This window comes from Falco peregrinus, chromosome 1 (assembly GCF_023634155.1).
Source record: "Falco peregrinus isolate bFalPer1 chromosome 1, bFalPer1.pri, whole genome shotgun sequence".
NCBI lineage: Eukaryota > Metazoa > Chordata > Aves > Falconiformes > Falconidae > Falco > Falco peregrinus.
Window position 1 is genome coordinate 88,909,643 of NC_073721.1, and position 8,986 is coordinate 88,918,628.

Genomic DNA, 8,986 nt, shown 5'->3' on the forward strand with positions numbered 1-8,986 from the left:
CAGTAACAGGGGCACTAGAAAGAGGATCTTTAGGATAAATTTTAAAAAAATAAATTATACCCTGTGCAATTTACTATAATGGACTGGGAACAGGATACGATACGATAGGTAAGAATAGCAAAGGCGGACAGAAAAAAAAAACCAACCCACAACAGTCTTTCTAATACAGGAAGAACCAAACATACAATGAAGTTGAGTGTCATTTAGACCATACAGCATGGCCACTGAATTCAGAAAAAAATTTGAGGACAAAGATCAAACAGGATTCACAAAATGATCAGACATATATATACAGCTAACAGCTACTGTTAGAATTTCAAGTCGGAAAAATTACACAAGATCTCTAGAAGATACTTCTGAAACTTAAGGAACTGATTTAGGAAGATATTACCCATAAATGTTACACCCCCACACCTTACTGGAAGCTTCTTCAGCAGTTTTGGTTGCTGCTAAGATTTTTTTGCATGTTTTATCACTCCGGTATAACATGGTAATTCCTATTTTTCATTTAGATAAATAGTTTAAACCCACTGATGACAGAAAATCCCCAACAGGCTGAACACGTGTCTGCAAGCCCACCAGTCCATTACACATTCAGTGTAATCTTGCATAACACTTACACCCAATGGAGCAATCACATCAGACTTAAATTTAATTAAGTATATAGTTATGTATGTACTTCAGTCCAACACACTTCAGGCAACACAGTCCCACCCCCAGATCCCCTTTACCTACCTGACCTTGCCTTTATACTGTGTCAGCAAATAAATTTTCCATAGCAATGTGATGACCCAGATTAAGGACCTGATCTGAAGTCATTTTCTGTTTTAGTGATTTACTTTTCAGACAGATCAGTTTCCTGCAATGCTTCAGAGTGAAGCCATGTAAACCATTCTCTCAACAGAGCTGAAGGGACAGTGCAGGATGCAGAAAAAAACAGCTGCGGACTCTAAGTGTTTACGCCAATTTTGCCACCAAGCATCCATCAAAAACCTCATAGGCATCCTTGTAAAGCAACAGAGCTATCTGCCATGGTCCCAAGGACAAGGAAATTAGAGACTTCAGACCCCCTTTAGTTTCAGATGAACCTCTGACACGATCTGCTCTCTTTGAACACTGAAAACAAAACCACCACCGTCAGAGAATAAGATGAAAGCAAAATGCTAAACCTCTAAGAACTTCAGACAGCAAGGTATAAGTGTTGCATACACCATCATTGATACTCATCTCCTTCCTATCCATTTTTCCTCTTGCCTATTTCTACTCTCCCCAACACACAATTTCACTGTTTCTACATAAAACACACAAGGATTTCAGGTCTCCTAATGTAGGACCTGAATATTATGTATATTATGTATTATATAATGTATATTATACAGACCTTCTGTATAATATACATTATAATGTATAATCCATTCATTATACAGAAGGCATCATTATAATTTGCATCCTTCTTGGGAGACAGGCCGGACAGACTGGATAGGCACAAAATGCAAGACTAGCATCACACTTTGCAACTGCAGTCCCTTCTTGTTACACTTCAGGCAGACTGGTAAGCAAACATATGAAAGAACATTCTGAAAGTCTGTAATAGTTTGTGTTCAAAGATTTAAAGATACACTGACAAGCCTTATGCCTCAAAGAACCTGGGTAACGGAACAGATCAATAACTACATGACTCACTGGAAGCTCATCGAACACTCACATCTGAAGAACTAGGCTTCCCAGTCTCCACTGCATGCACAATAAAGTTTATGCATCTTTTCACACTTGTGTGAAATAACAGTACAAGGCACTGATCTGGCAACAGAAATCAAAACTATGTAAATATGTTCCAAAAAAAACCCCCAAAAGAATTAAGATTGAAACTTGCAATTTTGCATCTAGATTTACCGTAAGAACAGTAAGATTTACCAGAAGAAATTCTCATTGGTATTAAGAACACTGCTCTTAAGAAGAAATAACTGTCTCTATAGATTTTTTTTGTTTGATTAATGTGAACTACATGCAGTTTATGTGAGACGTCTGTAGGATGTTTTGATTCATGTTACTTTTTGTCTCAGTTGTGGCTGGCTGCCTTTCAACCTTGGTCATCACTATGCAACCATGACATCGGAACACACTCCCCTTTTCTTGCATGTCACCGGGTATATCAAGACCAAACTAGCATCAGGGTGGCAGGAGGGTCAGGGCTAGTGTCACGCCCCCTCCCAAGGCCACATGCAGGACCACAAGATACCACAACACCAATGCAGCCTGCAAAGCAGGACAGAGGAATGCATTGTCCAAGCCTAGAATTCATCCTCTACAAGCCTCTAGGATAACTGTCATCAGTGACAGCTGTAAACCTGACATCATGTGCGCAGCAACTTGATAGTCCGCTTTCAAAATGAAGACTCAATATTTTGTTAGTCTATTAATCAAGCTCTGACAGCCCCACTGAATTAAATTCAAAGAGCTGGCTGCAAAGACAGTACATTTTACTACAATTTAACAATGAGCAACATCCCTTTACAACACAGTTTTGAGCTTCTCAGACAAGCTTGAAAACCAAGAGGGGGAAGAAAAATTAAAAAAAAAAAACAACAAAACAATCACTATGACAAGTTCATGCAAGTCTTCCAGAAGAGCTTATAAAAATAATTTTATTCCTTCACATATGACTCTTTGCAGATCAGTCAATGCCAGCTATAAGCATTACACCACTACTGTATCTGTGACTCAGCAAGGGAATCTGGACATATGAAGAAAATTAACTTACATTAGTAAGAGGCAAGGATTTTTAAAAAAGCCAGTAATTACAATAATGCCACAGAAAATTATCTAAGATGACTTGTGTCTGTGCTCCTTGTATGTTCAAGCGTACACAATTAGATTAGAATATCAAACCCATTCATGTATCAGCTAAAGTCTGAAAGCAAGTAAAACAATGCTTTGTGCAGCCGAGCCAAAAACAAAGGATTCAATAGGGTTTTTTCATCTCCCATGAACAAAAGCAAACACCGACTGTACATTCTACACAAAATACTGGACTCTATTTCCAAGATTACCTGTATGCAGTCCAACTATGCAAGTCCAGCTTTAAATCTGAGTAAAAACCAGAGCAGTTGGCATCTTCACATTGTAACTTAGGATACAAACTTCATTTGCCCAGCCAGCCATCAAGAGGTTTACATACAAGCACAGACAGCAATGTTTACATAACATTATTTGATGCAACAAAGCAGCAAGTTCTCAAATAGCTCAATTATGGTTTGGTCCGTCAACTAAGCCTAGTTTTTTCCCCAAGAAGGGAGAAAACCTCACAAGCCATACCTTTTGAATACATTATCTTCATCCAGATAGCCTACAAAAGAAGCATTCAGACCTTGCCTTTTAAACACCAGTCCACAGAGCCTGTACATCACCAAGACACTTGTTCCACATCCTCAAAAATAATCTCTATAGAATTAATTTTGTAATATTGGCAACAGACTCTTAGTCGACAAGGGGAGGAGGGGAAAAAGGCGGAAGAAATATTTTCGTGAATTTCTTAAGCAAAAGGTTCAAACAGAGAGGGGTCTAAACTCACTGGATCTAAAAAAAAGAATTCCCCTTCCTGCACCTCCCAGTACAAAGAAGCATGCTGATAACCAACTAGGATGAAAGCGGTCCATGACCTATGCTTGAAACAATAAAGGAGAATCTTAGAAGACTGTCTTTCCTAACATCTTTCAGACAAAAGAGTAAGTCTTTAACTCATCAAGCTTCTCAGTGCCTCAAGAAAACGTTATGAGTGCTAAAACTATTGTCTCTGAGTTTCTGTTTTTATTTTCTCCATTTCTAAATTAAAACAGAGCATGCAGTATGTGGTAAAACCAGAGATAACCGCATCCCAGTGGTATATCTGCCAAACGCTTTAGATTTGTGTATTATATTACACTGGTTTTGAGCAAAGCCTCGAGCGCTGCCACATTCCCTAAGCTGAATTCTCACAAATAAAGCTTCATTGCATCAACACGTATGTTATTATCTTACTAGCATATTTTATGCTAGCACTAGACATGCGTGTCATCTTTTACCCAATGGCCTCAGATGGGATGGCAGAGGAGAACAAGCAGAAGCGTGAACCGAGAGCGAAGCACTATCCAACAGCAGCAGGAGTATCCCTGAGGCACAAGCAGGCACACCACCTGCACAGCTCTCCCAAGTTTCTCCAGAAACACCACGGAAACACCTATACGGAGAGGAGGAGGATGAACCCCCACGTCCCCGGGCGGCGGCAGCGCCAGGCCCGCACGAACCGCCACGGGCCGGGCCGGGCGCACCGGGGGAGCCCCGCCGCTCCCGGCGAGCCAGCGCGGCCGCTCTCGCACCAGCCGGGGATAAGGGGCGCACGGCGGCGGCAGCGCAATCTCGGCGGCCGCTCCTGCCCGAGGCGGCTCCGACAGCCCCTCGGAGCGCTCCGCCGGGGCCGCTGCCGCCCAGCGCCAGAGGGCCACGGTGCCCCGGGCAGGCGGGGAGCGCTCCGCAGGGCAGCGGCCGGTCAGGCTGCACCAGACGGCCGCAACAGGCGCGGGGGAGGCCGCTGCCGGCGCTCCGGAACAGGGACCCCCGCGGGTCGAGCCCGCCCGCCCCCGAGGGCCGCTCCCCGCGGCGGGAGGCCTGGTGGGCGGCGGGAGCCTGCACCCCTGCCCGCCGCGGCGGCGGAGCTGCGGGCTGGGAGCGCCAAGGCGGGCGCCGGAGGAGCCCGGCCACAGCCGGCGCGGGACACCGCCGGCCCGGCGGGGCGCCCACCCGGCCCCAGCTCCGGGAGCCCCGCCGCGGGGGCGGCGGCGGTCTCACCCGCTCCCCTCTGCCGCCGTGATACCGAGGCCAGGCCCCCTCCCAGCCCACACCCACCGCGCGGCTCCCCGCGACACCTCACCTCCGGCAGCCGGTGGCCGCCGCCATCCTCCCCGCTCAGCACTACCCGCTCCCTCCCGGCCCCGCTCCGGCCGCCGCCATTTTGATCCAGAGCCCCAGACTCGGCCGGGCAGAAGGAGCGGGCACGGCGCCTGCGCAGCGCCGCTGCGGCGCCCGGGCCACGTGGTCCGCGGGGGAAGGGGCGGGCGGGGGCGGGCTGCCGGGGGGCGGCCGGCATGGCGGGGGGGCGGAGGGCCGCTGGGGATGCGGCTGCGAGCGGTCTCGCCGCCGGTCGAGGCTTGTCCCTGTCAGCCCCGGTGTGGGGACAGGGGGACGGCGACGCGTGATGGCAGCCGTGCCAAGGGGGAGCTGACGCTCGGGGCCCCTCGGCAAAGCGGCCCGAAGGCGTTACTCTGGGAGCCTGCACGGGGTCCAGTCAGCCCGGGCCTCGCCCGCCAGCCGGGGAAAGGGAGGGCGGGCAGGGCAGGCGGGCAGGGCCGTGGGGCTGTCCCAGAGCGGAGAGGCGCCAGCCCGCAGGCCTGGCGGCGTGAGGGGAAGCGGAGGCCGCTGGGGAGACCACAGCACTGCCGCCAGCCCCCCCGGCCACCAGCCCCCCGCACCCCTGCCACACGTGCTTTGCTTGCTCTGTGTGACAGGTCTCACAAGCTGCTTGTAACCAGGTACAGAGCTGCCTGCAGTATGAAGCGTTTTGTCAGCGCACATTCTTTTTGTACTTGAGACTTCGTTAAGCAGCTTACATTAAGCATATGTTTAGCTCCCTGCTTTGCCACACTGCTAGGAGCTTGTTGGAGACAGGCCACAGTCAGATTCCGGTTTTATTGTTCATGCTAGGAATATATACTTGTCACCTGGAAAGAAACTCCCACCACCTTCCCCATTTCTGATAACCTCTGTCTATATCAGAAATTAGTATTTCACACATCTAGGTGAAAGTAGGTGCCAGCAATAAAAATGCTTGTAGCTCTTCCCACCATTGCTGTTGCCACTCCTGCTACATTTTCTTCAAAGAAAGGCGCGTGTAGGTGCAATCAGGATCAGAACGTAACAGCCAACATGTCTATAAAATCACTGTCTTCTAAATCAGAGAAAGTGACCAAAAATACACATCCAAGTTTTATTAGAACAATAAAACCACATTAAGTAAATCAAACTACTTGTGCTGTCTAAAAGAACTAAGCACCATGTGTCTATATATGAGAAGATCTGAGAAAAGTGTTTCATGCACAGGCCAAAAATCTGATGAATTCACATGGCAGAAAATACTCAGCAAGCTGAAAGCCACATCTGTAATCATTCTTGATTGGTAAAGGCGAGCTATGACTGATTATATTCTTTCCTGACTTCGCTGACAGTCTGTTTCTGGAGCGAAGCCTTCTACTTGGCATCACACTGTCCTGCAACCATCTCTGTAATTAACTTGCCTGAATGCAGCAGACCTCTCTAACTACCACTTGGCATAACAGCCCATAAATCTGAGCAGCTTACCAAGAAGCTAGCAAAAACCAACCTCAAATATATTTTCCCATGCTGTAGACTGTTTTCTTACTGGTTTCAACCCAAAAATGGAGGAGAAACACAGTAAGATGGGTTGATGGACAGTATCTTGTACTCCTTGGGTGTTTAACTGTCTTAGTTATTTATGTGGCCTCCAATACTGTATTATCGGAGAGAGCCACAGCTTTGGACTTCCATATCCACAGAGCACCAGAGTGAGATGTGGGAATTTTTATAACTTCAGTTCCATTGATGAAGTTTACAGTGTCAGGGTGATGCTTGTCTCTGTTCAAGGGGGACTATGCTCTAAATATTACATCTTTGCAAGCTGTTGTTTCTGTTGTCAGGAGAGCTATTAAAACTGGCTGGCGGGCAAAGCTCAGCCTGTTTGAGCTGCTGGCGGCGAGAGCCTTCCCATCATCTATTTCTGTCTCTTTTGCACCTGCCCTAGCCTGCTTTCCATTCCCTGCTGTTAGGAACCATGATCATGGAATATCACATACACAGTGTTCAGCTTAGTTTTATTTTACCCTGGTTTTCTGTAGAAATGTGGTATATATGATCATATTGCCTACCTGTGCATAAATGGTTTTAGGTCTATGACCTCTGTACTAAAAAATTTTTAACTCATTGACCCGTTTCTCATTTGGGTCCTTATAGACACTGCAAATACAGAAAAGGCTTCCTTTGTCTTAGCTGTCAAAGTCAAGCAACCAACAGGCAGAAACCTATAAGAAACTAAACCGCAGTAGTTTTAATGCACATGGAACTGTTAATTTAAATGTATGTGTTAGTAGAAATGGTTGCAGACAAGCTGCTTAAATATCAACAACATGAGACAACCCCTGCCTCTTCATTGTTACAATTTTAGTAGCTTGCTGAGTCCAGCATAGGAATAAGAGCCAGTTGAAGTTAAATAAGTAAGATTCAGGTCACAGAGCTTTCAGACTGAGAGGAAAATCGTATGCCAGCTTGGTTTTCAGATGACAGGAACTAGTTAAGAAGTTGTTGCCGAAGTTCTATAGGTAGGGGAAAAAAATCCATCCTGCCCTTCAGCAAGCCTGGCTCATAATCTTACAGGTAGTGAAAATGAGGAGAAGGGAAGGAAAAGTAGTCTTGCAGGCTGAACATTGGCTTCGTTACATATCTTAATATATATTCTTATATTATATATGTTCTAATATATATTTCTATGTTTACTATATATTCTCATATGTATTATATATATTTGCTTCATTTTATATTCTAATATCATAAACCGGAGCGTAGCCAAAATGGATGGTTAGAGCAAAATGCCAAGATCTCGCTCTGCAATAATCATCTTTTTAGTAGCTAAAATAAACCTTCTTTCTTATGACTCAGAGACAGTATGTTGGGTAACAACTTGGGGAGACATCTAGCAGGTCAGAAGTGAGAAAGGCTACCACGTGCTTTTGCTTTAGACTTTTTAAAGCATAAAGGTCACCCCTTGACTGCAGCACAATGTCATTATCTTTGAGGACTGCATGGTCTCCTGCCCTGGGAAGTGCACCAAAAGTAAGCTGACCAGCTCCTTCTGCCACATGGGACCTGGTGCAGAAGACATTATAAAACACTAAGTTACAAACCTGGCTGCGGAGGAGTGGGAAATGCATTTACATGCAGGTGAAAATGTTTTCTGAGATGGGTGGATAGGAGATTCACACCATCTGATGAACACCCCCAGAGCATGTGCACACACATCACTTCCTTGATCACCTAATTATAATCCTCACACCAACCTCTCAGAAATAAATCAATCTTCCATTTTTAGCAGGATTGAGTTATGTTTGGTTCTTGATGCCCTAATGAGCAAAATCTTACATATGCCTTAAATATCGTAAAATGTCATCTCCTCTTTAGGAGAAACAAAGTGCAGAATGAGATACTGTCTGAGCCATGCAACAGTTCTGAGTACCTCATATACAGTGATGTAATGCTTTATTCATATTTTTGCAGGGACTTCTGTAAAATACTTACTGGTGATCACTGTATATACACATTGCATTTTATCTCCAATTTCAAGAGTGTTAATAGGAAAAATTAGTTTAGTAAGTGCCACCACTTACTAAAAATAAAACCAACCCAAACATCTATTGTAGTTTATTTACACTTCATTTGCACCAGGAAGCTCAAGCTTTGAAATATCCTCTGGATGTTTACCAGAATTTATTGAAGAGTAAATACACTTGGGGAAAAAAAAAACAGTTCACTTCCACTGACTCATTTTTTGTCCATGATTATTTCTTAGACTTTTGGATGTTTCATTTGCTTTTCATACCAAATGTGTACTGTTTATTATTATCAAAGATTTTTTTTGTATCACTGTGTTGCGTGGAGGCTCTACTCAAAACTGGGGTCTCACTGTGCTGGACAGTATGCCAAACTCACATTACAGTGCATGCTCTAGGGAATTTCCAAATTAACTGGAAGGTGTGATCATGCAAGGTACAGAAAACCTCCTGCAAACCAGTAAGAAAACTGCATGTGCATAATTTTTGTTGAGAATTGGGGTCACACTACATGTTGCAGGCAGTACCTCTGAGTGCCTACTACAGATGTAATTTCA

At 45.2% G+C, this 8,986-nt stretch overlaps 1 protein-coding gene across 3 annotated transcripts in view; it reads right to left on the reverse strand.

Annotated features, from left to right (window-relative positions):
• The window catches only part of BTBD7 (BTB domain containing 7), a 55,016-nt gene extending 49,960 nt beyond the window's left edge, over nt 1-5,056 (reverse strand). For 2 of the 3 annotated variants that reach the window (XM_055803905.1, XM_055803874.1), the window contains exon 1: nt 4,907-5,056. The gene's annotated coding sequence lies outside the window, so the exon portion shown is untranslated. Of the gene's footprint in view, nt 1-4,061; nt 4,217-4,906 lie in introns of all 3 variants that reach the window. The other variant, XM_055803883.1, reaches the window with a different exon arrangement.
• Nucleotides 5,057-8,986: the final 3,930 nt, after the last annotated feature.